Here is a 22,613-nt window from a genome sequence, read left to right on the forward strand (position 1 = left end):
TAGACCAATAGCAATATGTGGCACTCAGAAACACACACACGAAAAGATAAATGGGGTCGTGCAACCAAGGATGAGCACAAAATGTGGAATCCACAAAAAACGCTCGTGTTGCACAACTCAAGAGAGACGCTAGCACGATTGCTCAATAGACGGATACTACACTTGTGCACAACCTATAAGATGCAAAATGTATGAACTTTCTATCCCAAGTATGCTATGTATGTTTGTTCCGGTGGTATGATCCAAGATGATCTGATATGACAATGTGGTAAGATGCTATGGGTATTTCTTACAAACTTCTTTGCTCTTTCTCTTTTGTTTAAAAGCTTATTCTTTTTTTGTATGGCCACTTTTGCACAATGCACAAACCAAGATAGCAATTGTATATATGCGGGAACAAACTTGTGGCACAAAGGATGATATGATACCAAGATGATACGGATATGGTATGGTGTGTATGCAATGTATGGTGTAGATCACTAATGCGCACAAGTAACGTTGCCGGCAATACTCAAATGGCTAGTCCCGATAGGCAAGTGACGCAAAATGGGCTAGGGGTTATCAATGCAATGGCAAGGGAATATACAATGGAGGGATACCACGATACCGAGATGATATAGAGGTTACCGACCGTGGCGATGATGAGTGGCGGTGATCTTGATGGAGATACCAAGATGATGGAGACTTGTCCCTAAGTATCCGAAACATATTAGGAAATGGAAAAACCGCAAACTCAAAATCTCAAATGTCAAATGGTGGTAGCGGGATGCGGTGGCGGTTGCGGAAGCTCAATGGGATTGCGGAAATGCGATGATGGGTTGTGGAGTACGCAATGCGAAAATGGAGGGTAAGGTGGTGTACTATACACGGTGTTAGAGTTGGAAGCACGGTCCCTAAGTAGCCGAAACACCTTAGGAGACACAACTCTCAACACAAACAAAATTGGGTTAAATTGGTGTGGCGGAAGTGTATGGTGGGTAAGCCTATGCGGAAGTGGTGGTGGTGGCTGATGAAGAAGCAACCGTCCCTAAGTATCCTTGACCCCTTAGGAGACTGAAATCACTCCTCAAGCAACCACTAATGCGATGGGGAACAAAATTGGTTAGGCTACGGAAGTCGGTGGCGGTGTAGCGGATAATGTGGTGGAAGCCCTAGGCAAAGATGCCAAAGTTCATAAAATTTTATGGAGTCAAAAGATGTTAGTAGAATTTTTGTGGAAAGTGGGATGTCAAGAGCTTCAAAACGAGCTAAAGAACGTCAAAATCGGAGTTCGGATGAATTAGTTATGGCTGAAACAAAATTTGAGCGAAGTCAGTTTTTTACAGGTAGCGGACGTCCGGAAATGGACGGATGTCCAGTCGCTGGACGTCCGGTCGGGTCGGAAATCTACTAATTTCAGCTCAGTTTAGAGTTCCCGGTCGTCTGGTAAGATCAGACGTCCGGTGGTTCCTGCGGCTCCGGACGTCCGGGAAAATGACGGTCGTCCGGTGTATCGGGTCAACGCGAGATGTGAGTTTCGAGACGCGATTTTGGGCGGAATTTGGGGATTTGGGGGTCAAAATAGAGGGGATTTTGTGGGTGAAAGGTGGGGAAACTTGGGGAGATGCTAGATCCACTTGTAACCAAGCAAATCTATGGATCAAATCCAACAAAACTTCGTCAAATCAACAAATCACAAAAAAAATTGGGGCTATATTTACTGGGGATTTTCGAATTTAGGGAAGAACACAACAAAATTAGGCTAGAAACCAACGAGGGGAGGCTCCGAAATCGTGATCAATGTGGCTCATGATATCAAGATGATGGAGGGTGGAACCCTATACGGCCGATCTTTCACGAAAGGAGCGGATCCCAACAAAGAACAGGAGTAACACGGGGAAGAACAAAGAGAAATCACAAGGGGAAACACTCAAGAACAAGTCCAATCACACATCCACTAGACAATCAAACACACAAGATCCACAAGGTACATGAACAACAAAGGGAAAGATACAAGGTAAGGTTCATCTCCATGAGGAGGTCTTGAAGGGGCCATCCAAGAGGGGGTCTTGAATCCAACGTGGATCTTCTCCGAAGAGGGGCCGCAGTCTCTCTCTCAAGGAGTAGATCCGTATGGATGAGCGAAGCTCTATCTCTCAAATGAGCTATCACAACGCAAACCCTAACTAGGTGGTGGTGGAGGAGTATATATAGTCTAGGTCCACGAAGGGGTAAGTGGGAGAGGGATACATGGGCCTCGGGCCTGATCCAGTGCACAGACAGGTACCGGACGTCCGGTGTGTAGCGGTCGTCCGGTGGCTCATGGGCGTCCGGACGTCCGGTAGTCGCCGGACTTCCGCTCATTCTGGCTCGGTCGCTGAAGTACCGGATTTCCAGAGGTGGCCGGTCGTCCGGTCTCCGGTCGTCCGGTGGTGTCGGACGCCCGCTTGCTGTAGCTTGGCTGGGGCTTCAGGCGCCGGTCGTCCGGTGGAGGCCGGACGTCCACTCGCTGGCCGGTCGTCCGGTGTGGGCCGAACGTCTGCTCGCTATAGCTTCTTTGGTAGCTCTTCTTCCGTCTTTGTTTCCATGTTTCCCTCGTGGATGGTGTATTTGTTCCTTGGCGCTTGCACTCCTCCTTGTCGTCTGTAGTGTTCCGACAATACCTATGCATGCACAGGAGAGGGGTGTTAAGTAGTTTACCATCCTCGAAGGGGTCAAATGAGCACGTGTAAAGGAGATGATTCACCGTTGTGTATGTGAAGTAGATGTTGCACGTGTCACTTGCTGGACGGACTCTTAATATGGTGATGTCCATACGATGCTCCGCATCAACTAGCATCAACTACAAGGAGTAATCAACACTACTACCAACCCACAGGTACCAATTTGAGGATTTGAGACAGAGATCAGATACAAGAGATGAACTAGGGTTTCAGAGGAGATGGTCCTAGTGAAGATGTAGATGGAGATTGATCTCCTCTCTATGAGAGGATCGTTGGTATGATGATGGCTTCGATTTTCCCCTCTCGAAGGGAAGTTTCCCCGGCAGAACAGCGCCACCGGAGCCCTAGATTGGTTCTGCCCAAGTTCCGCCTCGAGATGGCGGCGCTTGGTCCCGAAAGCTTCCTTATGATTTTTTCCAGGTCAAGACACACCATATAGCAGAAGATGGGCATCAGGGGCTGCCAGGGGGCGCACCTAGGGGGTAGGGCGCGCCCTCCACCCTTGTGGCTGGCAGGTGGCCCCCCTCTAGTTCTTTCTTCGCCCAATATTTTTTATATATTCCAAAAATATTCTCCGTGAAGTTTCAGGACTTTTGGAGTTGTGTAGAATAGGTCTCTAATATTTGCTCCTTTTCCAGTCCAGAATTCTAGCTACCGGCATTCTCCCTCTTCATGTAAACCTTATAAAATAGGAGAGGAAAGGCATAAGTATTGTGATATAATGTGTAACAACAGCCCATAATGCAATGAATATTGGTATAAAAGCATGATGCCAAATGGACATATCAACTCCCCCAAGCTTAGACCTCGATTGTCCTCAAGCGAAAGCCGAAATCGAAAAATATGTCCACATGTTTAGACATAGAGGTGTCGATAAAACAAAATACGAACATGAGGGCATCGTGATCATATTTAGAACAGCAACATATGTTGTCATATAATTTCTTGTGCTAAAGTAATAATTTGTTAACAAGGTAAAGTATGAATCAGAAACTTCACAGAAAACTAACAAACCATGATCTCGGTCATTGAAGCAATTGCAATTTATCATAACATCGGAAAGAGTCAATATAAGAGCTTTTCAGCAACTCCACATACTCATCTATCATTTAGTCTTTCACAATTGCTAACACTCATGTGATACTTATGGGTTCAAAGTTTTAGTCAGAGACAGAGAAACATAGGGGCTTATAGTTTCGCCTCCCAACCTTTTACCTCAAGGGTAATGTCAACAATAATACTTTATGAAAACCTACATCCGGGTGGATATATATATATATAGATATATATATGGATCTCTCCAACACATAGTGCTTGCCAAAGAAAAGTGTAAAAAGGAAAGGTGAAGATCACCATGACTCTTGTATAGAGGTAGAGGATAAAAATAAAAGATAGGCCCTTCATAGAGGGAAGCAGAGGTTGTCATGCGCTTTTATAGTTGGATGCACAAAATCTTAATGCAAAAGAACGTCACTTTATATTACTGCTTGTGATAAAGACCTTTATTATGCAGTCCATTGCTTTTATTTCTTCCATATCAAAAGTTCGTATAAAGCTTATTTTCTTCACACTAATAGATCATACATATCTAGAGAGCAATTTTTATTGCTTGCACCGATGACAACTTACTTGAAGGATCTTACTCAATCCATAGGTAGGTATGGTGGACTCTCATGGCAAAATTGGTCTAAGGGATGTTTGGAAGAACAAGTAGTATCTCTACTTGGTGCAAAGAATTTGGCTAGCATGAGAGGGAAAAAGCAAGCTCAACATGTTGGAGGATCCATGATAATATAACTTCTATTCGGATATATGAAAACATAACTCATTATGTTGTCTTCCTTGTCCAACATCAACCTTTTAGCATGTCAAATTTTAATGAGTGCTCACAATTACAAAAGATGTCCAACATAGTATATTTATATGTGAAGCCTCTCTTTCCCCATTACTTCCTATTAATTGCAGCAATGACCAAAACTATGTTTGTCAACTCTCGACAACTTTTATTCATCATACTCTCTATATGTGAGGTCATTACTCCATAAGATCAATATATGATCTTTCTATTTCTTTTTATTCTTTCTAATTCCCTCAAGATCATAGCAATAAAGCAAAGCCCTCAACTCAAAACTACTCTTTATTATATAACTCACAGACTCGATTACATAGATAGAGATCAAAACAAAACTCAAAGCTAGATCATACTAAAACTTTATTCTACTCGATCAAGATATAACCAAAAGGATCAAACTAAGAAAATTGATAAAGATAAAGATGTAATGGTGATACGATACTGGGGCACCTCCCCCAAGCTTGGCAGTTGCCAAGGGGAGTGCCCATACCCATGTATTTATGTCTCTTTCTTAGGAGGTGGTGATGATGGGGATGTTGATGATGCAGGCTTGCCCTTTTTCCTCAGCTTACGCTCGAGGATGGAATTTTCCTCCATCAACTCACCGATCTCCTGTTCCAGTATTAATATCCTTCTACATAATTCTTGCTTGTTCTCCTGCAAAAGACTAAAAGGGATAAACTCGATCTTTGGATTCTTTGCTTTGTTAGGGAGACTTGACTTTTTGAACTCCACGTGCATGTAAAGCCCACGATGTGGCTATATCTCCCACGTGTCGAAGCACGACTTAGAGGTATAACCGCATTGTAAGCAATGTCGCAAGCGAGGTAATCTTCACACAACCCATGTAATACATAAGGGAAAGAGATACGTAGTTGGCTTACAATCGCCACTTCACACAATACATGAATATAACATTACATCATCCAGATACACACAAGGTCCGACTACAGAACCCAAAATAAAAGAAGACTACCCCAAATGCTACACAGATCCCCGATCGTCCAAACTGGGCTCCACTACTGATCAACTAGAAATGGAACAACATAACGAACACGATCTTCATCGAGCTCCTCCTTGAGCTCGGTTGCGTCACCTGCACGGTTTCATCGGCACCTGCAAACTGGTTTTGGAAGTATCTGTGAGTCATGGGGACTCAGCAATCTCACACCCTCGCGATCAAGACTATTTAAGCTTATGCGTAGGTAAAAGGTATGAGGTAGAGCTGCAGCAAGCGACTAGCATATATGGTGGCTAATATACGCAAATGAGAGCGAGAAGAGAAGGCAAAGCACCGTCAAGAAACTATGATCAAGAAGTGATCCTAGAACAACCTACGCCAAACATAACTCCAACACCGTGTTCACTTCCCGAACTCCGCCGGAAAGAGACCATCACGGCTACACACGCGGTTTATGCATTTTAATTTAGTTTAAGCTTCAAGTTTTCTACAACCGGCATTAACAAATTCCCATCTGCCCATAACCGCGGGCACGACTTTCGAAAGTTCAAATCCCTGTAGGGGTGTCCCAACTTAGCCCATCACAAGCTCTCACGGTCAATGAAGGATATTCCTTCTCCCAGGAAGACCCGATCAGGCTCGGAATCCCGGTTACAAGACATTTCGACAATGGTAAAACAAGACCAGCAAGACCACCCGCTGTGCCGACAAATCCCGATAGGAGCTGCACATATCTCGTTCTCAGGGCACACCGGATAAGCTAAACGTACAGGAGCCGACGTAACTCAAGTTGCCAAGGGATGGCCCTGCACGGTGCTCTAGTTTGGACCAACACTTAGAGAAGCACTGGCCCGGGGGTTTAAATAAAGATGACCCTTGGGCTGGCCGACCCAAGGGAAAAGAGGCTAGGTGGCGAATGGTAAAACCAATGTTGGGCCTTGCTGGAGGAGTTTTATTCAAGGCGAACTATCAAGGGGTTCCCATTATAACCCAACCATGTAAGGAACGCAAAATCCGGGAACATAATACCGATATGACGGAAACTAGGGCGGCAAGTGTAACATCCCAAATTTTCAATTTGGAATGTTATACATTAGAGCATCATGCATATCATATTTTATTTTGCATTTTGGTTGATCCTAGAAATTCTACGCACTCAATGACCCACGGAGAGAGTTGGGGATTTCATTATTTTCATATTTGAGTTCTCTCAAATTTTGAGAATAGGATCATTTGATTTTATTTATTTTATCATCAATTATTTCTATTACAAAAATATGAGAGAGGGAATAAAATGACTTTCCCAAATAAAAGAAATATTGAGGATTTAATAAAAAAATCAAATAAGATATTATTTCGGAGTTTTTCGGTGTTTTATTTGAATTTAGGAAAAATGTGCGTTTTTCAAAATTGCATTTAGGGCCCAAATAAATGTTCACCTTGTGCGGCTTGATTTTAGAAGCCCGTGAAAATTTATTTCGGAATTTTTGGAGTCCGTTTAGTATTTCTTTTTATTTTTTCTTCCGAGCAGAATAATTAAAAAAACGAACCGACTTCGGGCCGTACCCGAGCGGGACACCACCCGGGGGCAGCCTTTAAATAGCGCCACCCCGAGCCGCCCCAGCCCATCAGCACCGCCTCGACCCGCGCGCGCCGCCGGAGCCGCCGCCGACAATCCCGCCGCCCGAGGTTCGTCGCGCCTCGTTTTCCATGCCGAAAAAAAAGAAAAAAATTCGGCGTTCGTCGTTTTTCTTTTTCTCGGATTAAATCGGTGAATTTTCTGATCGCGGTTCCTGATCCAATTTTCGTTTTAGTTTAACTTTTCGCTCGTTTATCGGAATCGGGCGATTCAAGCGCCTAGAGTTTCGTCTCGAAACCCTCTATCCGTTTAACCAACTTAAACAAGTTTTTGTTACTGTAAAATTTGCCCTAGATCCAGATTAGTAGAACGAAGTTGTTTTCTTTCGCCGTTTGTCTTTCGTTGCTTCGTTCGATTTGATTCTTTTTGCCAACCGGAGTTCTTAAGTTGAACCTTCTGGTTAGATCTCTTATTTGAGTTTTACCCGTGCATTAGATGAGTAATTATTGTATGCTTGTTTGTTTGTCTGCGATAGAATACCCGGAGTGCGCTGCCTGTTACTTCGAATCATTAGGTTTCGCGGATCATCAGCAAGGCAAGTAACACTTTGATCATACCTTTTCTACTACCCAGTTTTATTGCATTAGATCAATCCTCACACATTGCATGATTAGGATCTAATTAAATTGTGGGATGGGAAGTACATGAGGTAGTACCTATTACCTGTTTATTATCAAACCTTTGGGAGTTACTTCTACGTTTGCTTATTATGCCATGCTATGCCAGTAGACGTGGATTGGGTGAGTGATATCCATAACAGATGTGAGATTGTTAATTAATAGTTTATCTAAGGTGGCAACTTAAACACACATCTGGGTGGATTGAGGCACCTGGGTATTCCAGGACTTTCCTGTTTTCTTTTGGACCGCCACCCAGGCTCAAAGGGATCATGAGACTATTCATACTAGAAACTTCCGTGTGTAGCCACAAGCTATTATGGGCTCTAGCATAGTTGACTAAGTAGTGCGAACTCTTACAGTGGTAGACTAGCAGATGTAGGGGATGTAGGTGGTACGGTCTACCCGATCGTAAGGTGCTAGTGCTTTTGAAAGACTATGTCTCGGTCATCAGTCTTCTCAAACACCATGTAGTGCGAGAAACCAAACGGAGGCAATCGAGTCTTGTGGGGAAAAGTGCGCAAACCTCTACAGAGTGTAATAAACTAATCATGGTTAGCCGTGTCCCTGGTTATGGACATCTTGAGTATCTAGTACTTGGATTTTCATGTGAATCTCAACATGTTACTCTAAATTAATTTTGTTGAGTTATGTTTAATGATGATACTTAATTGGGATTGAGAATGCTGTCAACCATTCTCAATGTTTAACAACCACCATGATAGTAATTAAATTTTATTCCTTTAAAGTAGCGAAAAATTGGCTTTACGCAAAACTGTAACCATAGAGCTTTCCACCAGCCATATATGCATATAGTATAGCTGTTTCATTCCATTACTCTCTATGTGTTACCTTGCCAGCATATTCCATGTGCTGACCCGTTTTCGGGCTGCAACGTTAATGTTGCAGACTTTTCAGACGACGATTAAGGCGTTTTAGGTCGTGGTCCTATACTTAGTGATGACGTTGGAGTTGATGGACTCACTTATCTTCCAAGCCTTCCGTTGTTATCGTTATTAGATGGCCTTAAGCCATACTTATTGTAATAAGTTCTCTTTTGAGACACTCGATGTAATAAGTGTGTGATTGCTACTCTGTTATAAATCCTCCGAGTACTATGTGGTGTCAGCATTACTGATCCAGGGATGACACCGGAGCACAGAGATCAGACTGTTTGAGGTCTGGTCGCTACAGAGATGGTATCAGAGCACACGCTGACTGTAGGACACAACCACTAAGCTAAAGACCTAGATCACTATTCACTCTCTTCTCCTCTGACCTCTCATCTTTTCTACTCTTTAGGATGGCGGATGCAAGGAACAAGTTCACACAACCGGATGAAGATACACCCTTTGGACGTCACTTGAAGGAAGTCACTAGATACCTAAATATAGGAGTACCAAGCTTCACGGGAACCTACAACGCTACTTTACCTGAAGAAGAGCGTTGGATGATTCAAGTTCAAGTTCCAGGAAGGACGTTCATGCCAGTCACTGAGCCCATAGAATTTTCTTTTGATGCACCAACTTGGAGTCTAGGAAAGAGCATGGCAGCTCACATCGCCATGGGACGCATTGGAGAAGTCTACCGCAAGGATCTCAAGGATACTATCTACCAGATTTGTGGGCACCAAGATGAACACTGGGAGATGATCAGCACCAGGAAGGATAGATCAATCGCAGCTTTTATCCAGGAGCTAAACCAGCATGTTCGACGATAGGAGAACCAGATGTGCGCCGACATGATAGACCTAAAGAAGGCAAAGACTAGAATCAAGGAACTGGAGGAAGAACTCAAGGCTACACATGAAGATTATGAAGAGGAAATTGAAGTATTGGTGGAGAAGAATGATGACCTGATCAAGAAGATTGGAATATTTATGGGAGACCCTACGCCAGTAGATGAAGATGAAGAACCCCAGGAAATTAGCCCGGAAGACTACATCATCATCGACGGCACCGACTCGGAAACAGATAGTAGCGATGATGACGATGTTGATGAAGCTGGAGCAGATATCATGGAGTCAACGACCGTAGAATATTTCTAGTAGACCACCTCATCAGTAGTAGTAGTCCACCATGTAAATATAGTAGTCCGAGCACTTTTGTGATAGTTAGATCGATTGTATGCCTTTGTTTGATTGAATGAAGTGAATTGTTTGCTTTTGCCTCATGTGCATATGGGTAGTGTTTTCTCTCTAGACCCCCTCTATTCTTATATCTCATCTTTTCTAAACCCTCAGATGCCTCCGAGACGTGACCCCGGATTTGCCTTCCCACTAGAGCTCACCCAGTTGATCCAGCAACAGAACACATTGATGCAGTTGCTAGTCCAGAATCAGAATCAGGGGAACAACAACAACAACCCACCACCACCACCACCTGTTGACCACTTAGCCCGTTTTCTTAGGTTGAATCCGCCGGTGTTTTCCAGTAGCACCGAGCCGATAGTAGCAGATGATTGGCTCCGCAAGACAGTTAGGGAGTTGACCACAGCAGGATGCACAGATGCAGAGAAGGTGAAGTTTTCCACACATCAGCTAGAAGGACCAACAGCATCATGGTGGGAGAATTTCATAGCCACTTTCCCAGTTGACACTGTCACATGGGACCAGTTTCAGCGGGGTTTTCATACTGCACACGTTTCAGCAGGAGCTATGGCCATGAAGAAGCGTGAGTTTCACAACTTGCGCCAAGGAGGAAGGACAGTTGGCCAGTATGTGGAGGAATTTAGTAAGCTCGCACGTTATGCCCCAGATGATGTCGCTACGGATGCAGCTAAGCAGGAGAAGTTTCTAGAAGGATTGAATGATGAGTTGAGCATGCAGTTGATGGTAGCCACCTTCAACAACTACCAGGAGTTGGTAGATCATGCTCTTATGATTGAAGGGAAGCAGCAGCAGATTGAGAATCGCAAGAGGAAGTATGGACAAGGAAAGTATAATTCAGGAGCTCAGCAGAAGCCACGTTTTACCCCTAGACTGGGAGGACATTTTTAGCATACCCATGGAGGAGGTAGCACGCACAATCACAATGGCACCAAGAATGGAAATGGCAATGGAGGAAGCAATGGCCAGAATTGCACCAACCCCTCAACCCCAGCCAAGAAGGACCTAAGCCAAGTCACTTGCTTTAAGTGTTCGAAGATAGGACATTATGCCAATGAATGTCCTGAATTACAAAATGTAAATAGCAATGGAAGTTCTGAGAAGAAGCCGAACCCTTTCAACAGGGGACAGGTGAACCACGTTAGCGTGGAGGAGGTTGAAGCTCAGTCCGATGCAGTAATAGGTAAGTTTTTGGTTAAGTCATTTACTGCACTCGTTCTTTTTTATATTGGTGCATCGCATTCATACATCTCAAGGGGATTTGTGGATAAGTATAACCTACCAACCCAAGCCCTTAGGTCACCCATGTTAGTAACCTCGCCCGGAGCAGAGTATGTGGCTAGTCTATGGTGTGATCGGTTACCATTAAGGATTGGTAACTATGTTTTTCCCTCAGACCTAACAGTATTGGAATCTCAAGGATTGGATGTGATATTAGGTATGGATTGGTTATCAAAGTATGAAGGGAATATAGAATGTGCTAGTAAGTCAATTTTGCTTACCACCCCAGAAGGGAGAAGGATCAAGTATGTATCCCGGCATGTGCCAAAGAGGACTCAAGTAAATTGCCTAACAGGAGTTGTGCAGGAGGAAGTACCAGTGGTAAGGGATTTCCCTGATGTATTTCCAGAGGAGTTTCCAGGCATGCCACCGGATAGAGATATTGAGTTTTTGATTGAGCTATTGCCAGGCACAGGTCCAATATCAAAGAGACCATATAGGATGCCAGCAAAGGATTTGGTGGAAATTAAGAAGCAGATTAAGGAGTTACTGGATAAGGGATATATTCGCCCAAGTTCTTCGCCTTGGGGATTGCCAGTACTTCTAGTGGAGAAGAAAGATGGATCGTTAAGGATGGTTGTTGATTATCGAGGATTGAATGAAGTAACGATCAAGAACAAGTACCCACTACCGATGATCAATGATCTGTTTGATCAATTGCAAGGAGCTAAGGTATTTTCCAAGATCGATCTGCGATCAGGATACCACCAGTTGAAGATTCGAGAACAGGATATTCCTAAGACAGCTTTTACCACCAGGTATGGGTTGTACGAGTATACCGTTATGTCATTTGGTCTGACTAACGCACCTGCCTATTTTATGAACATGATGAACAAAGTGTTTATGGAGTTTTTGGATAAGTTCATCGTAGTGTTCATTGATGATATCCTGGTTTATTCGAAGAATGAAGAGGAGCATAAGGAGCATTTGCATTTGGTACTTGGAAAGCTCAGAGAACATCAATTATATGCCAAGTTCAGCAAATGTGAGTTTTGGTTGAAGGAAGTAGGGTTCCTCGGACATGTTATATCTGGAGAAGGTATAGCAGTAGATCCCGCTAAAGTTGAAACCGTGACCAAGTGGGAAGCCCCAGCAACAGCTGGAGAGATCCGGAGTTTTCTTGGACTCGCAGGATACTACCGGAGATTTATTGAGAATTTATCAAAGATTGTGAAGCCTATGACAGAGTTGTTGAAGAAAGATACCAAGTTCATATGGACAGAGGAATGTGAGGCTAGTTTCCAGGAGTTGAAGAAACATTTGGTTACCTCACCAGTATTGATTTTGCCAGACCAGACCAAGAATTATGAGGTGTATCACGATGCTTCACGTCGAGGACTTGGAGCAGTGCTTATGCAGGAAGGGAGAGTTGTTTCATATGCCTCAAGACAACTGAAGCTTCATGAGTTGAATTATGCCACGCATGATTTGGAGTTAGCAGCCGTAGTGCATGCATTGAAGACATGGAGACATTTCCTCATTGGAAATCATTGTGAGGTGTACACGGATCATAAGAGTTCGAAGTACATTTTCACACAGAAGGAGTTAAATCTCAGACAAAGGAGATGGTTGGAGCTTATCAAGGATTATGATATGAAATTGCATTATCACCCCGGAAAGGCTAATGTAGTAGCTGACGCATTAAGCCGTAAGAGCCATGTCAATACATTAATGACGGGAGAAATACCCAAGGAGTTAGTAGATAATCTTCGTGAACTATGTTTGGAAATAGTTCCGAGAGGCTATGTAGCAGCATTGGAGATTCAGTCAACCTTGATGGATAAAATCAGGGAAGCTCAGAAAGCTGACAAAGAGATTGCCGCTATAAAGGAGAAACTGAGCAAAGGAAAAGCTAAAGGATTTCGTGAGGATGAGCACGACACCCTACGGTTTGAAGACCGCGTTTATGTGCCCAATGACCCGGAGATCAGGAAGTTGATTTTGCAAGAGGCACATGACTCACCGTATTCAATTCACCCAGGAAATACCAAGATGTATCTGGATTTGAGGGATATTGTAACACCCCGGATGTAACTTTCCCTATTTGTACTCCAACTCTTGCCGTTTCCGGCGTTAAGTTATTTTATTTTCTCGGGTTCGGGTTTTGCCTCCGTATGTTATTGTCGTTGTCATGCATCTCATATCATGTCATCATGTGCATTGCATTTGCATACGTGTTCGTCTCATGCATTCGAGCATTTTCCCCGTTGTCCGTTTTGCATTCCGGCGCTTCGTTCCCCTCCGGTGGTCATTTCTAGCTTTCTTTCGTGTGTGGGGATTAAACATTTCCGGGTTGGACCGAACTTTCCAAGCGGCCTTGGTTTACTACCGGTAGACCGCCTGTCAAGTTTCATACCATTTGGACTTCGTTTGATACACCAACGGTTAACCGAGGGACCGAAAAGGCCTCGTGTGTGTTGCAGCCCAACACCCATCCAATTTGGCCCAAAACCCACCAAACTTTGCTCCATGTCCTAGAGCGTTCGATCACGATCGCGTGGCCGAAAACCGCACCTCATTTGGACTCTCCTAGCTCCCTCTATGCCTATATATAGGTCCTCCTCGAAAATTCTGGATCAAACCCTAGTCCCCCTCCTCCTCCAGCCGCCGGACAAAAATCCGGACGGCTGGACGTGTCCGCCCGATCCGCCCGGGCCAATCTCGTGAAGCCACGTCGTGCCGCGCCCACTTCGTCGCCTCCCGCCGCCGCCGGCCCGCGGGGCCCGTTCCCCTCCGCCCCTCCGCGCCAGGCTCCAGGGAGAGGAGCTCCCGAGCCGCCGCCGGCCGCCTTTGCCTCGCCGCGCCGCCGTGAGCGCCATTGCCGGCCGCCGAAGCAAGCCGCCGCGCCCCGCGCCGCCACCGCGCCGCCCCGCTGCCCTGCCGCGCCGCCCAGCCGCCGTCGTCGCCGACCAGCCCGCCGGCGAGCTCCGGTGAGGATCCGGCGATCCTCGGGAGGCGCGCCCCGATCCAGATCCAAGGCAGCTACAGTAACCCTAGGAGGTGTTTTTTTTGCTAACTCCCGAAATTGCAGATCCAAGTGCCTCTGTTCGGGGCCCCGTAACTTTGCATCCGTAGCTCCGATTTGGGCATATAGCATATCAAAATGTTCACCTCAGAGAGTACATCATTTCATTCCATTGCATCATTTTCATTTGAGCTCATCTTGATGCCCGAAATGCTGTTAGAAGAGGGCTACTTGAGTTAATTGTCAGATCTGTTACTCCGTTTAGCACTTTTGTCATTTTTGCCATGATTAATGTGTGCATGATATGCCTGTGAGTTCTTCATATGTTTTGTTAAGGGTTTTGTCATCTTTCCATAGGTGCAACCCATGTATTTTTAGGATGTGTGTGGTGACTTGTGCAAGCTTGCAAAGTGGTGCACTTGCTAATTCTGTTTTCAGGGACTTAGTGATTTCACTAAGTCCTGGGTTTGTTTCTCATAATGCCATATGTTCATGTTGTTTCCTAGTGATCCGTGCCTCTTTTGAGGATGATCAGTAAGGGAGTTTTGTTAATATTGTAGTGCTCTATCCATCCATGTCTTTGTTTGCAATTATGGAGCACCCTAGCTTGAGTCAATCGAGCTCTACTTTTGCTTTGTTGCGAATCTGGGCGGATCGTCAACTTGTTTGCGATTTTGCCGATGTTATTGTAGTTGATCCGTGCATTCTATGCCATTGTTCTTGCCATGTCTAGCTTGCATTTTGTGCCTTCTTAAGGGATGTATGATTGTCTTGCCATGACTTGCACCGTGGTGAGTGCATCGAGCTCGTAAACATGCCTTCGTGAGTTATGTTTCAGCATGTCCCAGTTTTTCTCTAAGTCTGAAAACTGATTATGTTTTTGCTATGTTCGTGTGCTTGTTAGTATATTTTGTGATCCCTTTTGACTCAAGGTAACTAAGGGACTTTTGTTAAGCTTGTTGAGTAGCTCCATGCCATGTCTTTCTTTGTCATGTTCAGGTCCTGTAGCATGTTGTTTTGTTACTCCGAAGAGGGCTATATGATCTGAAATTCCAGACAAGTGTTAATTTCACTAAGTCTGAGATCTGTTTGTCATTTGCATTTTTGCCATGCTTGTTTGAACCTGTTAATGGATGAATTGTCCGTAGCTCAGTGCTAGACTTTTGTTAAGCATCTTGTGTGCATCCCTGCCATGTATTTTGTTGTCATGTTTGGATGCTGTAGCATGTTCATCTCATTGCAAGCCTACTTGCTGTAAATTACAGACCGGTGTCATTGTTGAATCGCTTGCCATTTCCAAACCGTAACTCCGATTCCGGCGTTCTTTATATCGTTTTCAAGAGATTTCATCTCATCTTTCCAGTGGCACACTTGGAATTCCAAGTTGAGGCCAGGTTCATGCATTTCTTGTCATATCTTGCATTTTGCATCCCGCATAGCATATCATCTTTGCATCGTGTTGTTTGAGTTTGCACGTGGTTGATTGTATCCTTGTTGCTTGTTTGTCTTGTTTGGGTAGAGCCGGGAGACGAGTTCACTAACGAGGAGCCCGTTGAGTTTGCTTTCGAGGATCCAGTCAACTCTGACAACTGTGCAGGCAAGATGATCATACCCTCGAAATCACTACTATCTTTGCTATGCTAGTTTGCTCGCTCTTTTGCTATGCCATTGCTTCGATGCCTACCACTTGCTTGCAAGCCTCCCAAATTACCATGTCAAACCTCTAACCCACCATTGTCCTAGCAAACCGTTGATTGGCTATGTTACCGCTTTGCTCAGCCCCTCTTATAGCGTTGCTAGTTGCAAGTGAAGATTGGAGGCCGTTCCTTGTTGGAACATCTTTTATTTACTTGTTGGGATATCATTATATTGCCTTGTTATCTTAATGCATCTATATACTTGGTAAAGTGTGGAAGGCTCGGCCTCTCGCCTAGTGTTTTGTTCCACTCTTGCCGCCCTAGTTTCCGTCATATCGGTGTTATGTTCCCGGATTTTTGCGTTCCTTACGCGGTTGGGTTATAATGGGAACCCCTTGATATTTCGCCTTGATTAAAGCTTTTCCAACAATGCCCAACATTGGTCTTACCATTTTCCACCTAGCCTCTTTTTTCCCTTGGGTTTCCGGAGCCCGAGGGTCATCTTATTTTAACCCCCCCCCCCCGGGCCAGTGCTCCTCTGAGTGTTGGTCCAAATAGAGCCACTTGCAGCGCCACCTCGGGGCAACTTGAGGGTTGGTTTTAGTTGTACGTAGTGTTCATCTGAGTGTGCCCTGAGAAAGAGATATGTGCAGCTCCTATCGGGATTTGTCGGCACATTCGGGCGGTGTTGCTGGTCTTGTTTTAACCTGTCGAAGTGTCTTGAATTATCAAGATACCGAATCTGATCGGAACATCTTGGGAGGAGGTCTATTCCTTCGTTGACCGTGAGAGCTTGTCATGGGCTAAGTTGGGACTCCCCTGTAGGGATTGAACTTTTGAAAGCCGTGCCCACGGTTATGGGCAGATGGGAATTTGTTAATGTCCGGTTGTAGATAACTTGAACCTTAATTTAATTAAAATGAATCAACTGAGTGTGTTACCGTGATGGCCTCTTCTCGGCGGAGTCCGGGAAGTGGACACCGTGTTGGAGTAATGTTTGCGCAGGTTGTTCTCTAGCTTCTCGCTCGTGCTTTGCCTCCTCTTCTTGCTCTCTTTTGCGAATAAGTTAGCCACCATACTTGCTAGTACCTTGCTGCAGCTCCACTCATATTTTACCTTGCCTTACCTATAAGCTTGAATAGTCTTGATCGCGAGGGTGCGAGATTGCTGAGTCCCTGTGGCTCACAGATTACTATTACACCAGATGCAGGGCCTGATGATTCCGCTCCAGGAGACGCGTATGAGCTCAAGTGGGAGTTCGACGAAGACTCTCAACGATACTATGTTTCCTTTCCTGACGATCAGTAGTAGTGCCCAGTCGGGGGTGAACGGGACCGTTGTCGCATGTTGGGTTCTCTTTATTTTGGCGCCGTAGTCGGGCCATGAGTGTTTGGATGATGTAATGTTATTTATGTACCTGATTGACGTGGCGAGTGTAAGCCAACTATGTTATCTCCCCTTTTATTATTATATTACATGGGATGTTTGTGAAGATTGCCTAACTTGCGACATATGCCTTCAATGTGATTATATCTCTAAGTCGTGCCTCGACACGTGGGAGCTATAGTCGCATCGAGGGTGTTATAGATATTTTCTAGTGGACCGGAATGAAGAAGGATATTGCGGAGTGTGTAGCAGTTTGTGATGTATGTCAGAGAGTAAAGGCAGAGCATCAGAAGCCAGCAGGATTGTTACAACCATTGCCGATACCCGAATGGAAGTGGGATAAGCTAGGCATGGATTTTATCACGGGATTGCCCAGGACTCGTTCAGGCTATGACTCGATTTGGGTTGTAGTTGATCGATTGACGAAAGTAGCTCATTTCATCCCAGTAAAGACCACTTACACAAGTGCTAAGTTGGCAAAGATATACATGACCAGGATCGTATGTCTGCATGGAGTTCCAAGGATTATCGTATCGGATAGAGGAACCCAGTTTACCTCAAAGTTCTGGAAGCAGTTGCACGAAACTTTGGGAACCAGGCTAGAATTCAGTACAGCTTTTCATCCACAGACAGATGGACAGACCGAGAGAGTCAATCAGATTTTGGAGGATGTGCTGAGAGCTTGTGCGCTAGATTACGGATCTAGTTGGGACGATAATTTGCCATATGCAGAGTTCTCTTACAACAACAGTTACCAAACCAGTTTAAAGATGGCCCCTTTCGAAGCCTTGTACGGAAGGAGGTGCAGGACACCGTTGTCATGGGACGAAGTTGGAGACCGCCAGTTGTTTGGACCTGACTTGATTAAAGAGTCTAAACAGAAGGTGAAGCTGATTCGCGATAGTCTCAAGGTAGCCCAGTCCAGACAGAAAAGTTATGCAGATTCTAAACGCAAGGAGACAGTTTACGAAGTCAGAGATAGAGCTTATCTTCGAGTATCTCCACTTCGGGGAACAAAGTGTTTTGGAGTTAAAGCGAAGTTAGCGCCACGATTTGTAGGACCATGTCGAGTTTTGGAGCGTATGGGAGAAGTGGCCTACAAGTTGGAATTGCCCGAAGGATTGTCAGGAGTACATGATGTGTTCCACGTTTCTCAATTAAAGAAATGTCACGCGGAGATGGCTGACATACCATTGAGAGACACAGTGCCTTTGGAAACTATTCAGTTGGATAACGATTTGACCTACGAGGAGAAACCAATTAAGATCCTCGAGTTTGCCAGCCGAGTTACTCGCAGCAAGGTTATCAAGTTTTGCAAAGTTCAGTGGAGCCACCACTCAGAGGATGAAGCCACCTGGGAGCGAGAGGAAGATTTGCTCAAAGACCACCCTCACCTATTTTCTAGCCAACCCGAATCTCGAGGGCGAGATTCATCTTAAGGGGAGTAGGTTTGTAACATCCCAAATTTTCAATTTGGAATGTTATACATTAGAGCATCATGCATATCATATTTTATTTTGCATTTTGGTTGATCCTAGAAATTCTACGCAACTCAATGACCCACGGAGAGAGTTGGGGATTTCGTTATTTTCATATTTGAGTTCTCTCAAATTTTTAGAATAGGATCATTTGATTTTATTTATTTTATCATCAATTATTTCTATTACAAAAATATGAGAGAGGGAATAAAATAACTTTCCCAAATAAAAGAAATATTGAGGATTTAATAATAAAAAATCAAATAAGATATTATTTCGGAGTTTTTCGGTGTTTTATTTGAATTTAGGAAAAATGTGCGTTTTTCAAAATTGCATTTAGGGCCCAAAAAGATGTTCACCTTGTGCGACTTGATTTTAGAAGCCCGTGAAAATTTATTTCGGAATTTTTGGAGTCCGTTTAGTATTTCTTTTTATTTTTTCTTCCGAGCGGAATAATTTAAAGAAAAACGAACCGACTTCGAGCCGTACCCGAGCGGGACACCGCCCGGGGGCAGCCTTTAAATAGCGCCCCCCCGAGCCGCCCCAGCCCATTAGCCCTGCCTCGATCCACGCGCGCCGCCGGAGCCGCCGCCGCCGATGATCCCGCCGCCCGAGGTTCATCGTGCCTCGTTTTCCGTGCCGAAAAAAAAGAGAAAAAGAGAAAAAAATCGGCATTCTTCGTTTTTCTTTTTCTCGGATTAAATCCGCGATTTTTCTGATCGCGATTCCTGATCCGATTTTTGTTTTAGTTTAACTTTTCGCTCGTTTATCGGAATCAGGCGATTCAAGCGCCTAGAGTTTCGTCTCGAAACCCTCTATCCGTTTAACCAACTTAAACAAGTTTTTGTTACTGTAAAATTTTCCCTAGATCCAGATTAGTAAAACGAAGTTGTTTTCTTTCGCCGTTTGTTTTTCGTTGCTTCGTTCGATTTGATTCTTTTTGCCAACCGGAGTTCTTAAGTTGAACCTTCTGGTTAGATCTCTTATTTGAGTTTTAGCTGTGCATTAGACGAGTACTTATTGTATGCTTGTTTGTTTTTCTGCGATAGAATACCCGGAGTGCGCCGCCTGTTACTTCGAATCGTTAGGTTTCGCGGATCATCAGCAAGGCAAGTAACACTTTGATCATACCTTTTCTACTACCCAGTTTTATTGCATTAGATCAATCCTCACACATTGCATGATTAGGATCTAATTAAATTGTGGGATGGGAAGTAGATGAGGTAGTACCTATTACCTGTTTATTATCAAACCTTTGGGAGTTACTTCTACGTTTGCTTATTATGCCATGCTATGCCAGTAGACGTGGATTGGGTGAGTGATATCCATGACAGATGTGAGATTGTTAATTAATGGTTTATCTAAGGTGGCAACTTAAACACACATCTGGGTGGATTGAGGCACCTGGGTATTCCAGGACTTGCCTGTTTTCTTTTGGACCGCCACCCAGGCTCAAAGGGATCATGAGACTATTCATACTAGAAACTTCCGTGTGCAGCCACAAGCTATTATGGGCTCTAGCATAGTTGACTAAGTCGTGCGAACTCTTACAGTGGTAAACTAGCAGATGTAGGGGATGTAGGTGGTACGGTCTACCCGATCGTAAGGTGCTAGCGCTTCTAAAAGACTATGTCTCGGTCATCCGTCTTCTCAAACACCATGTAGTGCGAGAAACCAAACGGAGGCGATCGAGTCTTGTGGGGAAAAGTGCGCAAACCTCTGCAGAGTGTAATAAACTAATCATGGTTAGCTGTGTCCCCGGTTATGGACATCTTGAGTATCTAGTACTTGGATTTTCATGTGAATCTCAACATGTTACTCTAAATTAATTTTGTTGGGTTATGTTTAATGATGATACTTATTTGGGATTGAGAATGCTGTCAACCATTCTCAATGTTTAACAACCACCATGATAGTAATTAAATTTTATTCCTTTGAAGTAGGGAAAATTTGGCTTTACGCAAAACTGTAACCATAGAGCTTTCCACCAGCCAAATATGCATATAGTATAGTTGTTTCATTCCATTACTCTCTATGTGTTACCTTGCTAGCATATTCCATGTGCTGACCCGTTTTCGGGCTGCAACGTTAATGTTGCAGACTTTTAAGATGACAATTAAGGAGTTTTAGGTCGTGGTCCTATACTCAGTGATGCCGTTGGAGTTGATGGACTCACTTATCTTCTAAGCCTTCCGCTGTTATCGTTATTAGATGGCCTTAAGCCATACTTATTGTAATAAGTTCTCTTTTGAGACACTCGATGTAATAAGTGTGTGATTGCTACTCTGTTATAAATCCTCCGAGTACTGTGTGGTGTCAGCATTACTGATCCAGGGATGACACCGGAGCACAGAGATCAGACTGTTTGAGGTCTGATCGCTATAGCAAGAATGGAACAAAACACCAGGCATAAGGCCGAGCCTTCCACCCTTTACCAAGTATATATATGCATTAATTAAATAAGAGATATTGTGATATCCCAACAAATATCCATGTTCCAACATGGAACAAGCTCCAACTTCACCAGCAACTAACAATGCTATAAGAGGGGCTGAGCAAAGCGGTAACATAGCCAAACAACGGTTTGCTACGACAAGGTGGGTTAGAGGCTTGGCTTAACAATATGGGAGGCATGATAAGCAAGTGGTAGGTATCGCAGCATAGGCATAGCAAAAGAGCGAGCAACTAACCAAGCAAAGATAGAAGTGATTTCGAGGGTATGGTCATCTTGCCTGAAATCCCGCAAGGAAGAATAACGAGTCCATGAAGAAGACAAACGGACGTAGTCGAACGGTTCCTCACAAACGCGACGTTTTCGGAACCAACCCGAAGAAGCAACACCGGAAAGAAACACACAACATAGTAAAAAACCAACACATGAACATGGCATGATGCACAATCAAGTATGATGCATGTCCGGTTTAATAAGGCATGGCATGGCAAAGTGCACAAACAACCCTACAAATTAAGTGGAGCTCAATATGCACCACGTTCCATTATTTAGTTTGATCTCGTTATGTACCCAACAATATTTAATGTTCTTAACATGGCAAGGGGAGAAACACAACAAAACTCCCTATCTAGGCAAGTTCAAATGAGGCCGGAAACAACGAACAACAATTCCGGAAACTCCTCATGAGCATATTATAGATTTGGTACTGTTCTGCCCTGAACCATATTTTAGAGTTGATAAACATGCAAAGTGATGCCACCATGATAATCTATGCATTTTTCCACCCCATTTACATATAAAGTTTGTTAGGTTTGGAGTTACGGTTATTTAGATATGATTTAAATCATTTTAGCATAGCATATGAACAAATTTAAGCAAACAGCAATTTAACCATTTGAAACATTCATGAAAGTTGGATATAATGAAACTAGACAAGATTCTAAACATTTTTCATATAAGGTTGTTTAATTCCGATGCATGGTTATTTAATTATGAGCAAAGCAAGAAAATGGCATTTGCTGTAAATATGCATGCACTGGATAAATTGCAAAATTCGCTGGACAAAGAAAAAAACAAATGGGCCGAAACAGAACTAGACTGGGTTGGGAAAAATCCTCACATTGGCCCGGGCGGCCTGGCGCAGTGTTGGGCCTGGCGCGCCTGGCAGCCCACGCAGCTGGCCAGCGCGGTCGAGGACGGAGTCAACGCGGCGACCCTGCACCCTGCTCGATCTGGACGAAACGGAGGGAGCGTGCGCAGGGGAAGCAGGACACGACTTAGCTCGAAGAAGGGGAGCTTGGCACGTGGCTAGACTTGCAAGGAAGCGGCGGCGACAGGAGCTTGGCGGAGGGCGTCGGATCGGGGCGATGGCGTGGCAGAGCGGGCGCGAGGGCGTCCCTCCCTGGAACGAGGTGGAAGCAACGGGAACCTCCAGGAGCTCCATGGCCGGCAGGCTCTTGCAGAACGGCGGCGTCGCGACACCATCAGAGGGAGCGAGAGAGAAGTGGAGGAAGGAAGGATAGGGGCGACGGGGCT

This window comes from Triticum urartu, chromosome 4A (assembly GCF_056163025.1).
Source record: "Triticum urartu cultivar PI428250 chromosome 4A, HENAU_Tu73, whole genome shotgun sequence".
Lineage (NCBI taxonomy): Eukaryota > Viridiplantae > Streptophyta > Magnoliopsida > Poales > Poaceae > Triticum > Triticum urartu.